Here is a 21917-nt window from a genome sequence, read left to right as displayed (position 1 = left end):
CTGTCAGTTGTCACAACAGAGACTGGGAAAGAGAATTCCACATTCACAGTAACCGAGACTGACCGATAGAGGGTTAATTCCACACTCACATACAGTAACAGAGACTGACATAAGGAGTTAATTCCATATTTTCATACAGCAAGTGGCTGACAAAGAGTGAATTCCACACTCATATACAGTATCACAGGCTGTTCGAGAGTTAGTTCCACTCTCATAACCATATCAGAGACTGACAGAGATTTAAATTACACACTCACATTCAGTGAGTGATGGACAGAGAATCAATTCCACACTCACATGCAGATCAGACTGACTTAATTCCACACTGAAATACAGTAAAAGAGACTGACAAACAGAGGGTGAATCCCACACTGACAAATTAAAAATATAAGAAAGAGAAGCAGGAGGAGGCCATTCAGCCCATCGATTCACCATTCAATAAGACCATGGATGATCTGATTGTGGCCTCAAACCCACTCTCCCACCTGTCCTATAACCCTTGACTCTCCTGCCGATGAAAAATCTGTCTAACTCAGCGTGAATATGTGCAATGACCCAGCCTCCACTGCTCTCTGAGGTGGAGAATTACAAAGATTAAGGACACTCTGAGAGAAGAAATTCCTTCTCACCTTCTTCTTAAATGGGAGATGTTTATTTTTAAACTGTGCCCCCTGGTTCTATATTCCCTACAAATGGAAACATTCCTCTCAACATCTACCCTGTCAAACCCCCTCAGAATCTTATATGTTTCAATGAGATCACCTCTCATTCTTCGAATCTCCTATGCGGTTCAGCCCAACCTGCTTAAACATTCCTCATAAGACAACTCCTTCATCTCAGGAGTCAGTCTAGCACCTCTGTGAATTTCCCCCTATGCAGTTATATCCCCCTTTAAATAAGGAGACTCCAACATAACACAGGACTCTCGGTGTAGTCTCACCAATGCTGTGTAGCTGTAGCAAGACTTTCCTACTTTGATACTCCCCCCCCCCCCCCCGGAATAAAGGCCAACATTCCATTTCCCTTCCTAATTACTCGCTGCAGCTGCACATTAACTTCTTGTGATTCATGTACAAGGAGATCTTGATCCCTCTGTACTGCAACATTCTGCAGTCTCTCTCCACAGTATCACTGCATCGAAAGAGGCCATTCGGTTTATCAAGTCTGCACTGGCTCTCTGAAAGAGCATTCTACCTAGCGCCACTCTCCTCCCTTGTCCCCGTAACCTTGCACGTTCTTTCCTTTCAGGTAGCAATTCAATTCCCTTTTGAATATCTCAAGCAAACCTGCCTCCACCACCCTTTGAGGAAGTTTGTTCCAGACTCCAACCACCCTCTGGGTGGAAAAAAAATTAAATCTTGAATGAAAGTTTGAGTCTATCTCACATCACATTTACTCCTTTTGCCAATTATTTTGAATCTGTGCCTTCTGGTTCTTGATGTTCTATTGAGTGGGAACAATTTGTCATTTATTTACTCTGTCCATACCCCTCAGGATCTTGAATACACCCCTCACGTCTCCTTTCAGCCGCCTTTTGTCCATGGAAAACAGACCCAACCTCTCCAATCTATCCCCATAGCTACAGTTCTTTATCTTGGAATCATTCTTGTGAATCTTCTGTGTACTCTCTGCAATTCCTTAACATCCTTCCTTAAGTATGACACCCAGAACTGGACACAGTACTCCAGATGAAGCCTAAAAAGAGACTTATAAAAGTTCAACATGACCTCCTTACTCTTCAGAGAATCACAGAACCTTATACTCAGTGCCCCTATTAATAAAGCCTAAGTTAGTATATGCTCTATTACCTGCTCCCTCAACATGCCCCACCATCTTCAATGACATATGTACATATACAATGCGGTCCCTCTGTTCCTGCACCTCCTTTAGAGGGTCTCCCTTTATTTAATACTGTCTCACTATGTTTTTCCTACCAAAATGAATCACCTGACACTTCTCTGCATTGAGCTTCAGCTGCCACTTGCCTGCCCAATCCACCAACATGTCTATGTCCTTTTGAAGTTCAAGACTATCCCAATCACAGTTGACAATGTTTCCAATCTTCGTATCATCTGCGAATTTTGAAATCATGCCTTGCACACCACAGTCTAGGCCATTAATATATATATCATTTGAATGATGTGTTGATTTTCTATTCTTCCCATCAAATTTTCCCACTTTGTATTTCATCTGCCAAATGTTTGCCCACTGATTTAACCTTTCTATATCCTCTTGCAGACTCTTTGTGTCCCCCTCACAACCTGCTTTTCCACCTATTTATGTATTGTCTGAAAATTTGGTGATGCTCTCCCCTCTCATCTGAGTCATTAATATAGATTGTAAATAGCTGAGAACCCAGCACTGATCCCTGTGACACTCTACTGGTTACAGTTTGCTAACCTGAAATTGACTCACTGCCAGAGAGTAACAGAGACTGACAGACAGAGAGTTAATTACACACATTATTATAGATTGACAGAGAGTGATTTCCACACACACGTAGTGTAACATTGATTGATAGAGTATTAATTCTGCACTCACACACAGTAACAGATTGACAATGTTTGTTCCACACTGACACACAGTAATGGAGACAAAACGATTGAGAGTTAATCCCAGGCTGTCATACAGTAGCAGAGACCAACAGATAGAGAAATAATTCCACACACATATAAAGTAATGGAGACTAATGTAGAGTGAATTGTGCATTCTTGTACAGTCACAGAAACTGAGACAGAGTTAATTCCACATTCAATTACGGCAATAGAGACTGAGGAAGAGATAATGCTGCACTCATATACAGTAACAAAGACTGACAGTTAATTCCAGTCTCACATGCAATAATAGAGATAAACAGAGAATTACTGCCCCACTCACAAACAGTCATAGAGAATAACAGAGACAGAATTAATTCCACCCTCACATACACTAACAAGATGGACAGGGAGGTAATTCCACCCAGAAATGCAGTAACAGAGACAGACGGATAGAGAGGTAATTGAGCACTCATGTGCAGATTATCAGATACTTGGAATTAGTTAATTCTAGATTCACCCACAATAACAGAGATAGACAGATAGAGAGTTAATTCCACACTCTTGTATAATAAAAGTCACCTAGTTCTCGCTTGAAGAATTCATCAGACATGCATCATACAGTCTTTTCATTGTTTCATTATATTTTCTATTTTCTTCTTCACTGAAGGAGCTCTGGCTTTGGTTACCCTCCCTTTCCCCCCTCATTGGAATGTACCTAGTCTGTACCTGAAACATCTCCTCCTGAAAGATCGCTCATTGCTCTATTACAGATGTCCCTGTCAGTCTTTGGTTCCATTTTACCCTGGCTAAACCCCCTCTCCTCACATTGAAGTTAGTCCTCTTCCAATTTAGAAGTTCTACTTTTGATTGCTCCTTGCTCATCTCAAGCTTGTGATACGATGATCACTCTTACCCAAGGGTTCACCCACAGACACTTGGTTCACGCGGCCAACCTTGGCCCACCTCATTCCCCAGCACCAGATCCAGCAATGCCTCCTTCCTAACTGGACTGAGAACATTCTGGTCGAGGATTGTCTCCTGAACACATTTCAGAAGCCCCTGGATATCACCACTCTACAGCTCTTGTCGCTGTTTAAAATTAAGGCGTTGCCCATTTAAGACAGATGATAATGTTTTTTCTCTGACAGGGTCTTGAGTCTTTTGGACTCTCGTCCTCAATGGTGCTGGAAGCAGAGTCTTCGAATATTTTTAAGGCAGAAGTTGATAGGTTCTCGATAGGCAAGGGTGTGGGGGGGAGGTGAAATCTTATCACGGGTAGGCACGAATGTGGAGTTGAGGTTACAATCAGATCAGCCATAATCTCATTGAATAGTGGAGCAGGCTCGTGGGGCCGAGTGGCCTCCTCCTGCTCCTAATTCATATCTTCCTATGTTCTTAGACACCTCTGTGATTTCCCTGCAGATTTGCTCCTCTATCTCTCTCTCACTATTTGGAGGCCGATTTAATATCCCCATGAGTCTGATCGTCCCCTGACTGTTTCTCAGCTCTAACAAATGAATTCTGCCCATTTCCGGTCAAGGACATTGTCTCTTCCCAATATTACAGTGATTCCCTTAATCAGTCCCGCTAACCCACTTCCTTTTTTCCCTTCTCTATATTTTCTGAACAGTTTGTATCAGTGAATATTCAGCACCAGTCCTCACCATTTTTTAACCACGTTTTCATCATTGTCAAGCAGCTGGAGACACTTCCTGCACATGTGGCCCCCAAGACACATGAAGTGTCCTGAGGTTCCCACATGGGGCAGGAACTGCAAACAACAGGTCTCAGCTGCCCATCCATGATCGAAAACAAACCTCTATTCCCTCTTTTAGAATCTAATTAGTACCTTGTTTAAATTATTAATTTTATTAAATGCCTCTCAACCTGCTCTGCACTAATACTCTTATTATACTTACACTTACTGTTATACTTACCCTGATTGTAATGTTTAATTTTCCAGCTCCTATTTATCATGCTCTGACTATTTATTTTAACCATGGCCGGTTTGCTCCAACCCCTCCCTCACAACTCTTTATCCCCCCCACCGCTCTCACTCTTCTCTCCTTCTCTCTCTCACTGCTGCTCTCGGGCTGCTCTGCCACTGCTCTTTATCCACCCTCCAGTCTCACTCAGCTCTCACTCTCACTCTCGGCTCCTCCACAGTCCCACGTTTCTGACTGTTTAGGAAATTCTCTGATCTTTGCTCCAAGATGGATGATCTCATGTTGACCACCGTCGGCCACGGTTTTTTTCACTCACTGAATCTGTCAGTGATGCTTTGAAACTTGCTGCTCCCACCTACACTACTAACCATGTCACCTAACCTAGTGTCATCAGCAAACTTGGATATAGTCTGGAAGTTATTAAAATGTAAAAGAGCTCTGGGAATGGGAATAGAACAGCCACCTGACGTGACAGAGAATCAGTTGTGTATGTATCCCTCCACCCTGAAAAACACACCGCTCACCACCACTTTATCCTTTCTTCCCCTTATTCAATTCTGTAATCATGCTGCCACTGCCCCTGTATTCCCATCTGCTTGAATTTTACTAACAAGTCTATGATGTGGGATTTTTACAAACCCTTTTGCAAGTCCGGACACACTTCATCAACCTCACTCCCCTGGTCAATGTTGTCTGAAACTTCATCAAATAACTTCATTATGTATTTCAGTCATAATTTTCTGTTTACCAATTTGTGCTGGCTGTCATTTATCAACCCATGTTCTACCAAGTGACAATGAATTTTGTCCTGGATTCAATAATCTATTGAATTCTGTAAACCTTTCCCTACCACCAGCATGAGACTAACTGGTCTGTAGTTACTGGGTTTATCCCTCTGGCTTTACTGGGTTTGTCCATCTCTGGTGCTTTACCTGAGTGTGTGATTGGCTATTTAATTATCACTCGCCAGTCCTGTGTCAGGATTACATTAATTCTGTACATCAGTTTCTCGTCTCGCCAGGCCTCTGTCAGCATGACATTGAATTTGTTTCACTCTGAAACGTGATCTTTGTGAGTCTGGCAGTCATTTTCCGAATGTTAGTCCTTGGCACTCTTTGGTGATATTTCATACATTTTGTATCTGCCAATCTGTGACACTGTCAATATGAGAAACATTCTCAAACTGTCAGTCTCCATTACTGCCTGTGAGCAATGTATTATTTCTGTGTCTGACAGTCTGTTGTTCTCCAGGTGAAATTGTAAATCCTGATGTTCAGAGAGATTTGAGTGAACTTGTATATGGATCATGGGAAGATAGCATCCAGAAATCAATGTGGAAGGCACTAGCATGTTAGACTTTATGACAAGGGGGTTGGAGTACAACAGTAAGGAAGACTTACTACACTTCCATACGGCTTTGCTGAGACCACACATGCAGCATTTTGCACTGTTTTTTGTCTCCTTATCTAAGGAAGGATATATTTACACTGGAGGTCATAAAATAATTGGTCGCTGTGATGAGACGTTTGTCCAATGATGAGAAGCAGTGTAAATTGTTTTCATATTCTCTGGTTATTGGAAGTAGAAGTGATCTCATCCACGCGTGCAGGATTACAATGGAGCTTGACAGGTTAGACACTGAGAGGTTGTTTGTCCTGGTTATGGAATACGGACATACATATGAATTCGGAGCAGGAGTCGGCCACCCGGCCCCTCGAGCCTGCTCCGCCATTCAGTAAGCTCATGGCTGATCTGAATGTAACCTCAACCCCACATTCCTGCCTTCCCCGATAACCATTCACCCTCTTGTTAATCAAGAAACTATCGAGCTCTGTCTTAAAAATATTCAAAGACCCTGCTTTCACTGCCGTTTGAGGAAGACAGTTCCAAAGATTCTCAACCCTCTGAGAGAAAACATTCTCCTCATATCTGTCTTAAATGAGTGACCCCTTATTTTTAAACAGTGACCCGTAGTTCTAGATTTTCCCACAAGAGGAAACATCCTCTCCACATCCACCCTGTCAATACCCCTCAGGACTTTAAAGGTTTCAATTGAATCACCTCTTTCTATTCTAAATTCCAGTGGATACAAGCCTAACCTGTCCTGCCTTTCCTCATAAGACAACGCCCCCACCATCCACTCTTTCCTGGTATTAGTCTAGTAAACCCTCTCTGAACTGCTTCTAACATATGTACATTTCTCTTTAAATAAGGAGACCAGTACTGTATACAATACTTCTGAAGAGGTCTCAGCAATGCCGTATACAACTCAGGCACAGCCTCCCTACTTTTGGAATCAATTTCCCTCACAATAAATGATAGCATTGTATTAACTTTCCTAATTACCTGCTCCACCTGCAGACTCACCTTTTGTGATTCATGCACCAGGACACCCAGATCCCTCTGAATCTCAGAGCTCTGCAATCTTTCACCATTTTGATAATAAGCTTATTTATTATTCTTCCTGACCAAAAGGAAAGATTTCACATTTGCCGACCTTATACTCCATTTACCAGATCTTTGCCCACTCACGAAATCTATCTATGTCACTTTGTAGCCTCCTTATGTCCTCTTCAAAATTTACTTTTCTACCAACTTTGTCTCATCAGCAAATTTAGCAAACATTCCTCCGGTCCCTTCATCCAGGTCATTTATATAAATTGTAAAAAGCTGGGGCCCCAGCACTGATCCCTGTGACACACCACTCGTCATATCCTGCCAACCATAAAAAGACCCATTTATGCCAACTCTCTGCACCCTGTTAGCTAGCCAATCTTCTATCCATGCCAATATGTTACCCCCTTCACCATGAGCTTTTATTTAATGCAATAACCTTTGATGTGGCACTTCATCAAATACCTTCTTGAAATCTAAGTACAGTACATGGACTGGTTCCCCTTCATCCACAGCACATGTGACTCCTTCAAAGAACTCCAATAAATTGGGTGGACATGATTTCCCTTTCACAAAGCCATGTTGACCCTTGAATTTTTCTAAGTGCCCTGCTATAACTTCCTTAATAGCTTCTAAAATGTTCCCTGTGACAGATGTTAGGCTAACTGGCCTATAGTTTTCAGCTTTCTGTGCCCCTCCCTTTTTGAATGAAGGAGTTATGTTTGCTATTTTCAAATCTAATGGAACCTTCCCTGAATCTAAGGAATTTTGGGAAATTAAAACCAGTGCATCAACAATCTCACTAACCACTTCTTTCTAGACCTTAAGGTGAAGCACATCCGGACCTGGGGATTTGTCAGCCCCCAGCCCCAACTATTTACTCAATACCACTTCCCTGGTGATTGTAATTTTCCCCAAGTTCTTCCCTCCCTTCCATTTCCTGATTTACAGCTATTTCTGGGATGTTACTGGTGTCCTCCACAGTGAAGAATGAAGCAAAATACCTGTTTAATTCATCCAGCATTTCCCTACTTTCCATTATCGATGCCCCTGAATCTAGAACATGTGGGCACCATGTCAGCATAAGGGGTTGATCATTTTGGACTCAAATATGGAGAAATTCTGCACTCTCAGCATGTGAATATTAATACTTCTCTGTCCTAGTGAAATATGGATGCTTCATCCATAAATATATTTAAGGATGACGCAGACAGGTTATTCAGTGAATCAATGGATATGGGGTGTAGGCAGGAAAATCTAGTTAGGCAGAAGGTCAGGCCTCTGACCTTATTTTGTTTGCTATGATATTGCCCCTTAGTGAGTGATTTATTTGGTGTATTTCAGTCTTTGGTATGATGTCTGAGTGGTTCGGGTTCTGCAAGTCAGTCTCTGGTACTCTATCTGAGTGTGAATATCCTTTTATTTATCTTTTAGTCTCCCACTCTGAACAAGAGTGAGTGATTTTTATTTCATCAGTATCTGGTACTGACTGTCAGCTTGAGATTCATTCAACATCTGCCAGTGTTTTATATTCCATGTCAATGTGGAACTAATTGTGTTTTTCAGTGTGAGTAGTTGCAATTAATTTTGCATCTGTCAGTATCTGGAACTGAACAGTACTATGGGATTCATTCTGTATCTTACAATCTCTGTTAATGAATGTCAGTAAAATTCATTTTGTGTGCATTGTTTTCCGGTACTGGAATTGATGGCGGGATTTAATATTTAACTGTTATTCCCTGGTACTGCATGTGAATTTGTGTCACATCCTGTATCAGTCACTATCTTTGTGTGTGTCTGTATGTGCGTGCAGGGTTCATTCTGTATTTGTCAAAATCTGGTACTGAATGGGAATTTGGAGTAATGTATTTTAATATATGTCTACATCTGGGACAGAGAGTTACTGTGGGATTAATTGTAAATCACTCGGTTACTGGAACTGTGTGTGTAAGTGGGATTCGTACTCTATCTATGTGACTCGGGAGTTGTATGTGAGGGTACTTTACTTCCATATCTGTATTTAATAGGTATCTCAAGAGTGGTTGGCAAAACCATTTATTTCACATTGTAGACTGCAGTTCAGGGTTAACCTGATGATTGTGATTGGTTCTAAGATCACAGATAAGCCAAATTGGGTGAGGATTGGGATGAGAGGTTTCCTTCCTGACAGGTATTAAGATGTGAATCATTTACAACACCATGCCTGAGATAACTATTGAGTACAGATCCAGAATTAATCCCAGAGTCATAAGCAACATCAAAGATTGAGAACAATAAAATAAACCCCACATTTACTCACAAAACTGGACATGGTGAACTACTGGACAAACCCTATACGTTACCAGGCACGGACAAACTGCCCAATACACAGACAGCACCAGAGACAGACAAATGCAGAATGAATCCCACATCTCACACAGTATAACTGACCAGTAGATACAGAATGAATTTGAAACAGTCTGAGATGTAGAAATAGAGAATGAATCAGACTTTCACACAGTAGCACAGACTTACAGACACAGAGGAATCATGAGCACACGTTCAGAATCAAAGCCTGATAGAAACAGAATGAATCCCACAGTCATTAATGAAAATGCAAATAGCAGAAGATGGTTTCAATCCATCGAGCTCTGGGTTATGGGCCCAGCACGCTTCTGCTGAGCCACTCTGCCAGATGGAGAGGTGGTGGCTCAGTGTTATTGTCACTGGACTAGTATTCCAGAGGGACCCGGCTTCGAATCCCACCATGGCAATGGTGAAGCTTGGAATCAAAAGTCTGTTGATGATCACAAAACCATTGTCTGTGGAGAAAGAAACAGAGTTAACGTTTTGAGTCTGTATGACCCTTCTTCAGAGCTAAAGAGCGGTAGAAATGTGATGAAATTTATACTGTTTAAGGGGGCGGAGCAGGTTAAGCTGGAAAGAAGGTCAGTGATAGGTGGGGGCTAACGAGAGATTGACAAAGATGTCATGGACAATAAGTCTCTGAAGAAGGGTCATACAGACTAGAAATATTAACTCTGTTTCTCTCTCCACAGATGCTGTTAGGCCTGCTGAGTTTTTCCAGCATTTTCTGTTTTTATTTCAGATTTCCAGCATCAGCAGTATTTTGCTTTTATCTTAGTGTTTAACTCACTGCCACTTCTCTTCCAGGAATGCCCACCTTGAAGAAGGACTACTCTTCTGTCCGACAGGATTTCCATTTGTCTCTTTCGTCCTGTTCACCTTCATTGCTTTCCATATCCCTCCTGGTGTTTGACAAGGTGTTTACCAAAACTCGCTTCCACAGCCATGTTTCCTTCCTCAGCGACTGTCTCCGTCTCCGACTTACCCCACATGGATTCCAACTAAAGCTCCATCCCTCATGTTTCGAATCCTCCCAGCATTACAGGTATCTTCAGGACTTCAAACATTCCTCGGGCTGCTGTTCTTGCCACATCCTGAGATCCACACCCAGTGCCATGTGCCGCCATATGAACACACTCGACCTTTCCCTCCAGCAGCATCGACTCATCCTATCTCAAAGCTGTCCTTGTCCCCGCTTTCATTTTATTCTTCATCTCATCCGACGCCTTAATAAGAAACTTTTCCTTTCAGGTGTTAAGGAACGCAAGCTCCAACAACCTATTGATACCAACGCCCATCCAGGACCCTCCATCCCTTCCCATCCCTCTGACCCCATCCCGCCTTCTAATCCCAGCCCTTGCCGTGTATGCACCGTACCCTCTGACCTTCCCCTCTCTGATGCTGAATGTTCTGTACTCAGCAAAGGACTCAGTTTCATACCCTTACGCCCTCACCTCAATGAATGTTGGGCTCGGCACCTTCTAAAACACCACTTCTGACATGTCTTCCCTCTTCCATAACCGAGCTTTCCCACCCACTGTGATTGACAGGGCCCCTCAACCGTGTCTGACCCAACTCCCCCCGCTTCTGACCTCATACCTTCCCCTCCCCCCCCAGAACTATGATAGGACCCTCCTTGTCCGCACTTCTCACCCCACCAGTCTCCGCATTCATGGGATTATCCTCTGCCATTTCCAGCAACTCCATCATGATGCCTCCACCAAACATATCTTCCCCTCACCACCCCTCCACCCCCATCAGCATTCCGTAGGGACCGTTCCCTCATGGACACCCTGGTCTTCTGCTCCATCATTCCCAACAACTCATCCCCTTCCCATGGCCACCTTCCCATGTAATTGTAGAAGTTGCAACACCTGCCCCTTTCCCTCCTCCTTCCTCACCGTCCAAGGGCCCAAACACTCCTTTCAGGTGTAGCAGGGCTTCACTTCCACCTCCTTCAATTTGGTCTACTGCATTCGCTGCTCCCAATGCGGCCTCCTCTACACTGGAGAGACCAAACGCAGACTGGATGACGGCTTTGTGAAACACCTTCAGTCTGTCTGCAAGCATGATCCAGATGTTCCTGTCGCCTGCCATTCGAACACACCATCCTGCTCTCATGCCCACATATCCGTCCTTGACCTGCAAAGTTCCAGTGAAGCCCAACGCAAACTGGAGGAACAGAACTTCATCTTCCGATTAGGCACCTAACAGCCTTCCGGACTTAACATTGAGTTCAACAACTTCAGGTCAGGAACTCTCTCCTCTATCTTCACCCCTCTTTCAATCCCCATTTTATTTTAAATTATTTTTTATCCACTTATCCTCATTTTTATTCATTGTTTTATTCCCTTTTTATCCCTTTATCCATCCTTTTTCCCTAACCACTGCCCCCTTCCCCAAAAGGGCCATCTGTTACTTGTTCCATGTTGTTCTTTCACAGAGTGTTTACCCTTGTTCTGCTATTAACACATCTGCTTTCTTAGCTTTACGCCACTATCAGCACCTCCTTTAGCCCTTATCACCACCATTAACGCTCCCTTTGCCTTTTTGTCCAGGCCATTTTTGTCAATTTCTCCTTAGCCGCCACCCATCGCTGACCTTCTATCCAGCTTCACCTGCCCCACCCCTTAAACAGTATCAATGTCATCACATTTGTACCTCTCTTTAGCTCTGAAGAAGGGTCATACAGACTCGAAACATTAACTCTGTTTCTCTCTCCACAGATGCTGACAGACCTGCTGAGTTTTTCCAGCATTTTCTGTTTTTATTTCGGATTTCCAGCATCCGCAGTATTTTTCTTTTAACAAACCCATTGTCGATTGTCGTCAAAATCCACCCATCACTAATGTCCTTTACCTGGTCTGGCCGACATTTGACTCCAGACCCCAGAGCCACAGCCCATTTAAATGCTCTATTAGCAAGAGCAATTAGGGACGGACAACGTTGTGGGCAAAATCAGGACTGAGAGTTACTCAATGTATCTAACACTCACACAGATTACCACAGCCTGACAGTGACAGAATTAAACCCATTCTCACATTCAGCACCAAAGACAAACAGATGCAGAATATGTTGCAAAGAGTCCCAGATATTGAGAGTGACTCCCACATTCCCATTCAACACCAGAAACTGACAGATCCAGACTGAGTTCCACACTCAGCATCAGCATCCCACACTCACACGCAGTATCAGAAAGTGAGTGAACTTCATCTTCCCAACCAGGATAAGTTGCATTTTTTTATTGTTCGGAACTTTGTGGATATCTACATGGGGCCGTTGTAGTTGGTCACTATCTTTGTCTGTTTCACGGCCCGTTCCCCGGGCAGCAACAGACCTTTTCCTGTCTCGATGTGTCCACAGAAACAGCAGGAGCCAATTTATTGTGGACTGGTGCCCTCTGCTGGCTGCACGCGAGACGTGCAATGTGGTAACTTCTTTGGGGACATTTTAAATGAGCGTGAAACAACATAAACATGGTGAGAGTTATTGCAAAACAGTTTATTAATCGGACACAAGATGCCAAAGATATAGTGTGTTTCGCGGTACTATAAATGCTGACTGTAATTTGAAGAAGTGTGCGATGGTGGTATAGTGGTGAGCATAGCTGCCTTCCAAGCAGTTGACCCGGGTTCGATTCCCGGCCATCGCAGTAGTGATTTATTTTCAGCCTTATCCGTGGTCAGACCGCAATTCCGGGCCCGCGGAGGTAATCTCTGTGGTTTCCAAAATGAGACAAAGAACAACAGAAAGTGTGGCAAGATTTCCAACAAGAAAATAAAGGACTAACGAAATAAAGTAGATCTAACGTTTTCATCACTCACGTTTTTCGATCGTAAAGTTCGGGCCCAGGGTGGAAAGACGCCTCACCCCCTCCCTCTCGCATATTTCCGATATGTGGATGATACGTTTGCTATATTTAAATCCGCAGCTGCATGTAACAATTTCCTTACATGTCTTTATGGGCTCCAATCTGCGCTCAAATTCACCTATGAAATGGAGCAGTCAAAATAACTCCGCTTCCATCACACACTAGTTGAGAAATCTTCCAGACAATTCTCTAGCAGGTTTACCGCAAGCCGACCTTCACTGGTCAATATACGCGTTGGGATTCTTACAGTCCCACGCTCTGTAAGTAAGATTGGTCTTATCGGCAACTTTGTAAATAGGACCCGAACCATTTGCTCACCGTGCAAGCTTGATGCTGAAATCGGGCTCATCAAAGGCATCCTGCAGGGTAATGGCTCCCCTGAACAGATCATTTCGCGCTGTGTATCACACAAGCTCATGACCGGGCCTGAGACCGTCACTTTCCACCCTGAAGTATATTCTCTATGAGTATAAATTGTTGTCTTCCCCTTATATTGGTTTTCTTGGGAGTGTCCTGTTGAATGCAGAAGGAAAAGCTTTGATATGTCTCTTTTTTTCAGCCATTCTCAAATACATTGGCGCTAATGTTCAATTTGAAAACCCGTTTCAGCTCTGCCAGTTTGGCGCAGTCAATCTCTGGCCCATTTTCTCATTGACCTTTGAAAGTTGGTGAAATAGGCTGCTCTCTGATTGGCTACGAAAGCCACCCAATGAGATTCCGAACACTGACCATTCAGAAGTGGCCGACTGCATTCCCCAGAAGATAGGGAAAGGGTGAGTGCGAGAGGAATTCTTCATTCGTGGTGTCAGTGTGTGTAAGATTGTAGAAAGACCGGCGGTAGAGCCCAGAACAAAGCCAAAGCCAAGTCTCGCTCCTCCCGGGCTGGGCTGCAGTTCCCCGCGGGCCGTGTTCACAGGCTCCTGAGAAAGAGCAGCTATGCTGAGCGTGTGGCTGCTGGAGCGCTCCGCTCTTCCGATTGTAACATTCCCGGCCGCTTTCAGGGGACAGGATCAGAAATCAGCCGTTTCTCTCTGTCCCGATGAAGCCTGTGTGAAGGAGTCGGTTGGTAATCTATGTTATTGCGTTTCCAGTGAGCTGAGATTGGCTCTGTTTTAAATCGCTGCTTTGTTACCGCCGGTTACAGATAAGAGATTTAATCTGTTCCTAAAATAGCGCCAGGATTCTGTGACGCAAAATGCAATATTAGAGCTCCTAAAGTGTGAGATTAAAATTGCCTGGAAATTAAGCCGTTCGGCTATTATCTATTTTTCCCTCTATTGGAGGGCTTTTCGAGTTTGAAAATATAAGCCAATCGGCACTTCCAATTCCTGCTTCCTGGCTCTCCGATTGGTTGAAGATTTAGATTGAGAATGGACTGACCATTCAGAGCTTGAGCCTGACTAAAGCCCCTCAAACCATTCACAATGATTATTTATAGAGGTCAAACTGATGGAGTCTGTATCTTCCACCCCACCTGTACTTGAGTCCTAAAATATACTTTTTTTCCAACAGGCAAATAATTGAAAGAACCAGAATAAATGTGGTGTTTCCTCCAGCCAAGCTAGAATGAAGATTTCGGCCAGCTCCTCCCACACAGTCCGTACATTATCACTGACAGAGCGCAGAGACACAGACAGGTCATCAATTTCACAGTCTCAAACAGTAGAAATAGTTCCAGAGTCACACTTTCCATCCATCAATCAAACAGGGCAGGAGAGATAGACGTTTTTCCAATGTTACCTCGACTCAGCACCACAGACGGATGGTCCAAATTCTCACCCACGATCCAATTTTTAGCAGGTCAATCCCACAAGATTACAGCCTCAGCTACAAACTAAATGTCAAATAAAACTGATGCATGTTTCCACTTTCAAGTTTACAGGCTTAACCTTGATAATGTACACTGAGATTCATATTATGCAGCAGTCCAATATTTGCACACATAATTAGTTTATAAATTGTAGTATTAATTCCCACATTGTGTCCTGACACATACATTAGATGCAAATCCAAATCTCAATTACATTATCAGTTTGAGATATTCTGAAAGCAAGTATACCCTGAGATACAAACTCAGACTCTAGTTAAAACTCACCCTGATTACGAAACTGAGATACAATATTAATTTGATGAGTATTGATTGAGCTATAAACTACATGCGAATTCTCAATCCTCACACAGTGTCAAATTAAAGATACTTTACCAATTCAGGACTGAGCTCCATTTTGCATTTGTGTGGAAATTCTGACTCAGAATCAGACTGAATGCCACATATCAAATTGTTTCGTACAAGCTGGAGTTACACTTGCGGACCAATCCAGGATCAGATTAAAGGATACATTATCTTTCACAATTGTGTTCACAGTGACAGAGATTTAATACCCACCCAAAGCTGACACACGTTGTTTGCTTTAAACCTACCATATCAGTGGCCTGTTGTTCTGCTGGAAATGTATGTGGAATGAACCCAAACTTATAATTAGTCCCAGAGACTGAAGGTTATATAATGAATCCCACACTCACACAGAAGCAGAGAATAATTCTCAAGCACATTTTCAGTGCCAGACGCTGAAAGATACAGGCTGTTCACTGCACTCACTCACAATAGCTGAATCTGAGTGATACTAAAGAAATATGACACACCAATTGTACCACTGAGAGATTTAGAAAGACTCCAAGCATCACATAGAGTAACAGATGCTGACGGATACAAATGGAAGTCCACACACTAATACACACACAATAAACTCCACTTTCACATACAATACCGATGATTGAAAAACACCAATTAAATCTCACAATTTTTTATAATACCAAAGTTTGACAGACGTAACATTAATCCCACTGACAGATACAGAATGAATCTCATGCTCACAAACAGAACCAAGTGATGAAAGAAACGAATGATTCCCACACTTACTTTACAATCACAGATACAGAGTGCCATTGACAGATCTGCATTGAATGCTACGCTCACACACGTTACGAGAGTCTGACATGGATGTAACGGATACAGAGTGGATACTACACTCAAAATCCTGACTTGGAAATATATCGCTGTTCCTTCACTGACGCTGGGTCAAAATCCTGGAACTCACTTCCGAATAGTACTGAGGATGTACCTGCACCACATGCACTGCAGTGGTTCAGGAAGGTATCTCACCACCACCTTCTCAAGGGCAATTAAGGATGGACAATAGCTGCTGGCCTAGCCAGAGAAGCCAACATCCCACGAATGAATAAAAAAAGGGCACCAAAGACTTCAGATTCAGAATGATTCCCATGTTCACATACAGAAGTACTGACTGATAGAGTTAAACACACACACACACAGACCAGTAAGAGATTCAGAATGAGTCCCAAACTCATTTGCATTACCAGAGAGTGACTGAGAACAAAACACTTGCACACCTGCAGTTCTACTGGCAGGCTCAAAAAGTGCCCAGACACTCATACAATACCAGAAAATGCAAAAAGCGGTCTGAATATGACACAGGTATATTGTACCAGAGAATGAGAGACACAGAATGACTCCAAAACTCACTTTCAGCACCAGAAGCTGACTGATAGAGCAAAATCCTTCCACACATACAGTTCCACTGACAGTTTCACAATGTAACCCACCTCTCTCAATATCAGAAAATACTGATACAGATAGGAATGGAATATAACACAAATATACTGTCCAAGAGAGTGACTGTCAGAATAAATCCAAACACATTGGCAGTTCCACTGACAATGTCTCCACACTCACATACAGTAACCAAGACTGACAGCTTCAGAATGTCTCTCAGTTTCACACAGTACCAGTGAGTGACATAGATATTGAATCCCACGTTCACAAAATTGGCCAGAAAAGGGCAGTGAAGAATGTATCTCACTCTCAAATACAAAACAACAATCTGACGGTTTCAGCACAACATTATAACTTCTGTTTGGTATAACAAAATATTATGAAATGTCACCTCCTCCGTTAGTAATTCCAAATACCTCCCTTCGCCGTCCAATAAAATGTGAACGGTTCTTGTCTGTTCTGTCGCTCTCTGAGTGTGCTGACATCTACTGGCCAGAGCTGAGAAGTGCAACAGAGCGGAACTTTTTTAAAAATTCAATGGATATGGGATTCGCTGGCTCGGCCATCATATTTATACAACCGGGAACACGTTTGTACTGCAGTGAAGCATTTGACACAACAACAAAGAACATTTCTCAACACCAGAGAGCACAATTCCACAGCAGGAAATATATTCTAAACCTGGGAAGCACTTTAACACCATAATGGAACAGTAGATATTAAAGGCCAAGCAGCAGAGTGGCGCAGCGGAAGCGTGCTGGGCCCATAACCCAGAGGTCGATAGATCGAAACCATCCTCTGCTATTTACATTCTCATTAATGCCAAAAGGGAGTATTTTCTGTTGCCCACAATCATGGCTGTTATTTGCTTCAGTTTCTTGCTTCAGTGCAAAAATTCAATCTTCAACAAATCTCTGACATGGTGTTTATTCACAGATGGATACAAGCTGTAAATGCTGCAAACACATCCCAGCCAATGCTTTCCCCTTTCCCTCAGCCCATTTCTCCCAAAGAACTGGCACAGGCGCAATGTCCTGAGTGGCCACATCCTTTTCACTATCACTGTATGATTATCTGAATAGAAAAAAAACATCCTCTTTGATGGAAACAATGTCGTGAAGATCATAATTTTTAAAGTTTATTCACGGGATGTCGGTTTCGCTGGCTGGGCCGGAATTTTTTGCCCATCCCGAGTTGCCCTTGAGAAGTTGGTGGTCGGCTGATTTCTTGAACCGCTGCATTCCGTGCGGTGTCGGTACACCCACAGTGCTGTTAGGAAGGAAGTTCCAGGATTTTGACCCAGCGACAGTGAAGGAACGGCGATATATTTACAAGTCAGGATGATGAGTGACTCGGAGGGGAACTTAGCCGCAGGTTTTCCGATCTATAGGACACCCTGCAGTAATTCGTCATCTTTATTTGAACAGCAGCGTCCTCCCTGTGACATGAACCACCGAGAAGGACAAAACTATCAGCATAGCGGAGACAGCATCGCACCAAATACGCAGTTCATCATTATCTGGACAGAAATTGTCATTCCTTCTTAATCACTGGTTTAATTTATGGAATTCCGTCCCCATTATTAATAATATTAACCATAATTATCATAAAAGTTTCATTCCTTCGGATTTGCATTAGGTACAGATTACACTGAATTATTATTATTTGAGTGCCTCTGATTGTTTCCTGTCTTGTTTTACCTATTAATAGCTGATGGGAATTTAACGTGCTCAGTTTACCACTTATTCCGTCCTTATTGGCCTCACTTGAGGTGATAACCAGTATGTATGTGACCTTTCTGCTCGAACTGAATGTCTGTCTCTCGCATGTTTTGGTCACTCATTGCCAGATACTCATTCACTATCATATTGTTAAGTCATTCTAAATTCGAGTGAGTCTAGATCCAACCTGATCAACCCTTCCTCGTTAGAAAACCCCCGCAGTCGAGGGAATATCCCAGTCACCATTCTCGGGAACTGTCTTCAATGCAAGTATGTCCATCCTTCAGTAACCAGACCAAATCAGCACCCATTATTCTAGGTCTGGTCTCGGCAATACCCTGTACAGTTGCAGCAAGGCTTCTCCGCTTTTCTATTCCAGTCACCATGCAATTAAGACCAACATTCCGCATGCCCTCCTAAGTATTTAATGCACCTGCATGCTAACTTTTTTTCAATGATTCTTATACAGTGGCACCCATATCCATCTGTACTGCAGCATTCTGCAATGTCATCTAAACATTTTTTGTAATTCTTGTACAAGGATCCCTCTGTACCACAGGATTCTGCAGTCTCTCTCCAGTAAGTAATATTCCTCTCTCCTATGCTTCTTGCAGAAGTGGGCAACCTCACATTTTACTACATTGTACTACATCTGCCATTTTATCCCCATTCACTTGAACATCTACATATCTATGCAGACTCTCTGTATCCACCTTACAACTTGCTTTGATTCCTATCTTTGCATCGTCAACAAATTTTGCTACAATACAGTGGGTACCATCATCCAAAACATTAACATCGATCGTAAATAGTAGAGGCCCAACACTGAACTCTGCATCTGTCCACTAGTTATAGTTTGCCAACCTCAAAATGACCCATTTATCCTGACTATCTGTTTCCTGTCATGTTCTCAATCCATGCTAATATATGAACCCTAACAACATATACTCTTTTCTTGTGTAGTGACATTTTATGTGGCACCTTATAGAATGTCTTTTGGAATACAACTGGCTCCCCTTAATCATCCGTGCTTCTTACATTCTGAAGGAACTCTAAAACAATAATCCAACAAGATTTCCCTGTCCATATCCCTTCTTAGACTCCTTGAATTACACTCACCATTTGCCTTCCCACCTAGTTTTGTGTCATCCGCAAACTTGGCGATAGTACATTCATTTCCATATATATATATATATATATATATATAGATAGATAGATATATAATTAAGATAGAATTAATATTTTATATGTTGCCTGGCACCTGTGTGGCTTGAATGTTTCTTCCACTTCTCTGCTCAGCTTGGCTATTGTCCAGGTCTTGCTGAATTTGGCCATGAACTGCTTCAGTCTCCAAGGAGTCGTGAATGATGCTGAACCTTGTGCAATCATCAGGTTTCTGACCTTATTTTGGAAGGTTGGTCATTGATGAAGCAGCTGAAGATAGTTGGGCCGAGGGCACTACCCTGAGGAACTCCTGCAATGATGTCCTGGAGCTGAGATGATTGATCTCCAGCAACCACAACCATCTTCCTCTGTGGTAGGTATGACTCCAAGCAGCAGAGAGTTTTCCCCATGATTCCCATTGAACCCAGTTATCACACTCGCACTTACTGTTATACTTACCCTGATTGTTTTTTTTTTAATTCTCATCGCCTCGTTTCAATCAATGTCCTAATTTAGAAAGAGAAAAACAGAGAAATCGGCACAAACTAACCAGTTACCTCCTGTGATATCAAGCATTGAATATTTTGAACATGGCCGGTTTGCTCCAGCCCCTTACTCTCAGCTCTTTATCTCCCGCCACTCTCACTCTTCTCTCCGTCTCTCTCCCTCGCGGCTGCTCTCGGGCAGCTCTGCCGCTGTTCTTTCTCCACCCTCCGGTCTCACTCAGCTCTCACTCTCGGCTCTTCCGGCATAGTCCCAAGTTTCTGACTGTTTAGGAAATTCTCGGATCTTTCTTTAGTTCAAGGTGGATGACCTCACTCTTCCCAGTGTTGACCACCACCGGCCACAGTTTTATTCTCCCACTGAATCTGTTAATGACCCTTTGAAACTTGCTGGTTCCACATATGCTACTAACCATGTCACCTAAGCTAGCGTCATCAGCAACCTTGAATATAGGCTGGGGGTTATTAAAATTTACAATAAAACAGAAAATGCTGTAAAAACTCAGCAGCCCTGGCAGCATCTATGCAGAGAGAAACAGAGTTAACGTTTGAGTCCGTATGACTCTTCTTCAGAGCTCGCCACTACTTTACCCTTTTTGTCCCTTATTCAGTTTTGTATCCATGCTGTCGCTGCCCCTATAATCCCAGCTGCTGGAATTTTACCAAGTTCATTATGTGGGACTTTTTCAAATCCCTTTGGAAGTGCAGACACACATCATCATCCTCGCCCCTCTGGTCAATGTTCTCTGACACGTCATCAAAGAGCTTTATTAAGTATTTCAGTGCTGATTTTCTGTTAACCAATCTGTGCTGGTTATCATTTATCATCTCATGTTCTACCCAGTGACAATGAATTTTGTTCTGGATTATTGTCTTTAAACGTTTCCCCACCACCAGCATGAGACTAACTGCTCTGTAGTTACTGGGTTTATCCCTCTCCATTTTAAACACGGATGTAACATCAACAACCTGCAGTTGTCTGGCTTCACTCCCATATCCAAGGAGGATTGAAAGATTGTGGTTCGAGTCTCCACTATTTCCACTCTTCATTCCCTCAGTAATCCAATGTGGATCGAACAGCTTTTCTACTGTGAGCGGTGCCAGCCTTGTGATAGCTTCCACTTCATCTATTTTCATCCTATCCAATTTCCCCACCAATGACATTAGCAGCATCCGCTTGTTTTGTGATGACAGGTTTAGTGCAAAGTTTAGGAAGCAAATACCAGGGATGGGCCGGTTGTCTTATGAGGTGAGGTTGAACAGGTTAGGCTTGTATCACCTGGAGTTCAGGAGAGTAAGAGGCAACTAGATTCAAACCTTTAAGATCCTGAGGGTCTTGTCAGGGTGGAGGTGGAGAGCACGTTTCCTCTTGTAGCAAAATCTGGAACTAGGGGTCACTCTTTAAAAATAAGGGGTCGCTCATTTCAGACAGAGTTTCTTTTCTATCCGAGGGTCGAGCGTTTTTGGAGCTCTCTTCCTCAAAAGCTGGTGGAAGCAGTGTCTTTGAATATTTTAAAGGCAGAGTTAGATAGATTCTTGATTAACAAGGGGGGGTGAAAGGTCATTGGGGGTAGGCAGGAATATGAGTTTGAGGTTCCAATCAGATCAGGCAGGGTCTTACTGAATGGCGGAGCAGGCTCGAGGGGCTGAGTGGCCTACTCCTGCTGCTAATTAGTTTGTTTGTATGTTCTCATTTAGTACGTCAGCCATGCCCTCTCCCCAGACAGGATCTCCAAATCAGCCCCCCTTTCAGTGACTACCCTAATGCTGGTAAAAAATCTTCTGTGTTTTCGGTTGTTACCGGCAAATCTTTTCTCATACACTCTCTCTTCTGATCTAATTTCCTTTTTCCATCTCTCCT

The 21917-nt window shown here is 43.0% G+C and overlaps 1 protein-coding gene and 1 non-coding gene across 2 annotated transcripts in view; both read left to right on the top strand.

Moving 5' to 3' along the window:
• Positions 1 to 21917, top strand: part of LOC144670314 (histone H2B-like) — a 1149071-nt gene that overhangs the window by 377837 nt on the left and 749317 nt on the right. The window lies entirely within an intron of this gene.
• On the top strand, positions 12804 to 12875 carry trnag-ucc (transfer RNA glycine (anticodon UCC)). The gene has a single exon. It is a non-coding gene; the product is annotated as a tRNA-Gly (tRNA).

This window comes from Cetorhinus maximus, chromosome 31, assembly GCF_964194155.1.
Source record: "Cetorhinus maximus chromosome 31, sCetMax3.hap1.1, whole genome shotgun sequence".
NCBI classification, from domain to species: domain Eukaryota; kingdom Metazoa; phylum Chordata; class Chondrichthyes; order Lamniformes; family Cetorhinidae; genus Cetorhinus; species Cetorhinus maximus.
The sequence above is the reverse complement of the archived record's forward strand: the minus strand, read 5'-3'. Positions and strand labels throughout refer to the sequence as shown.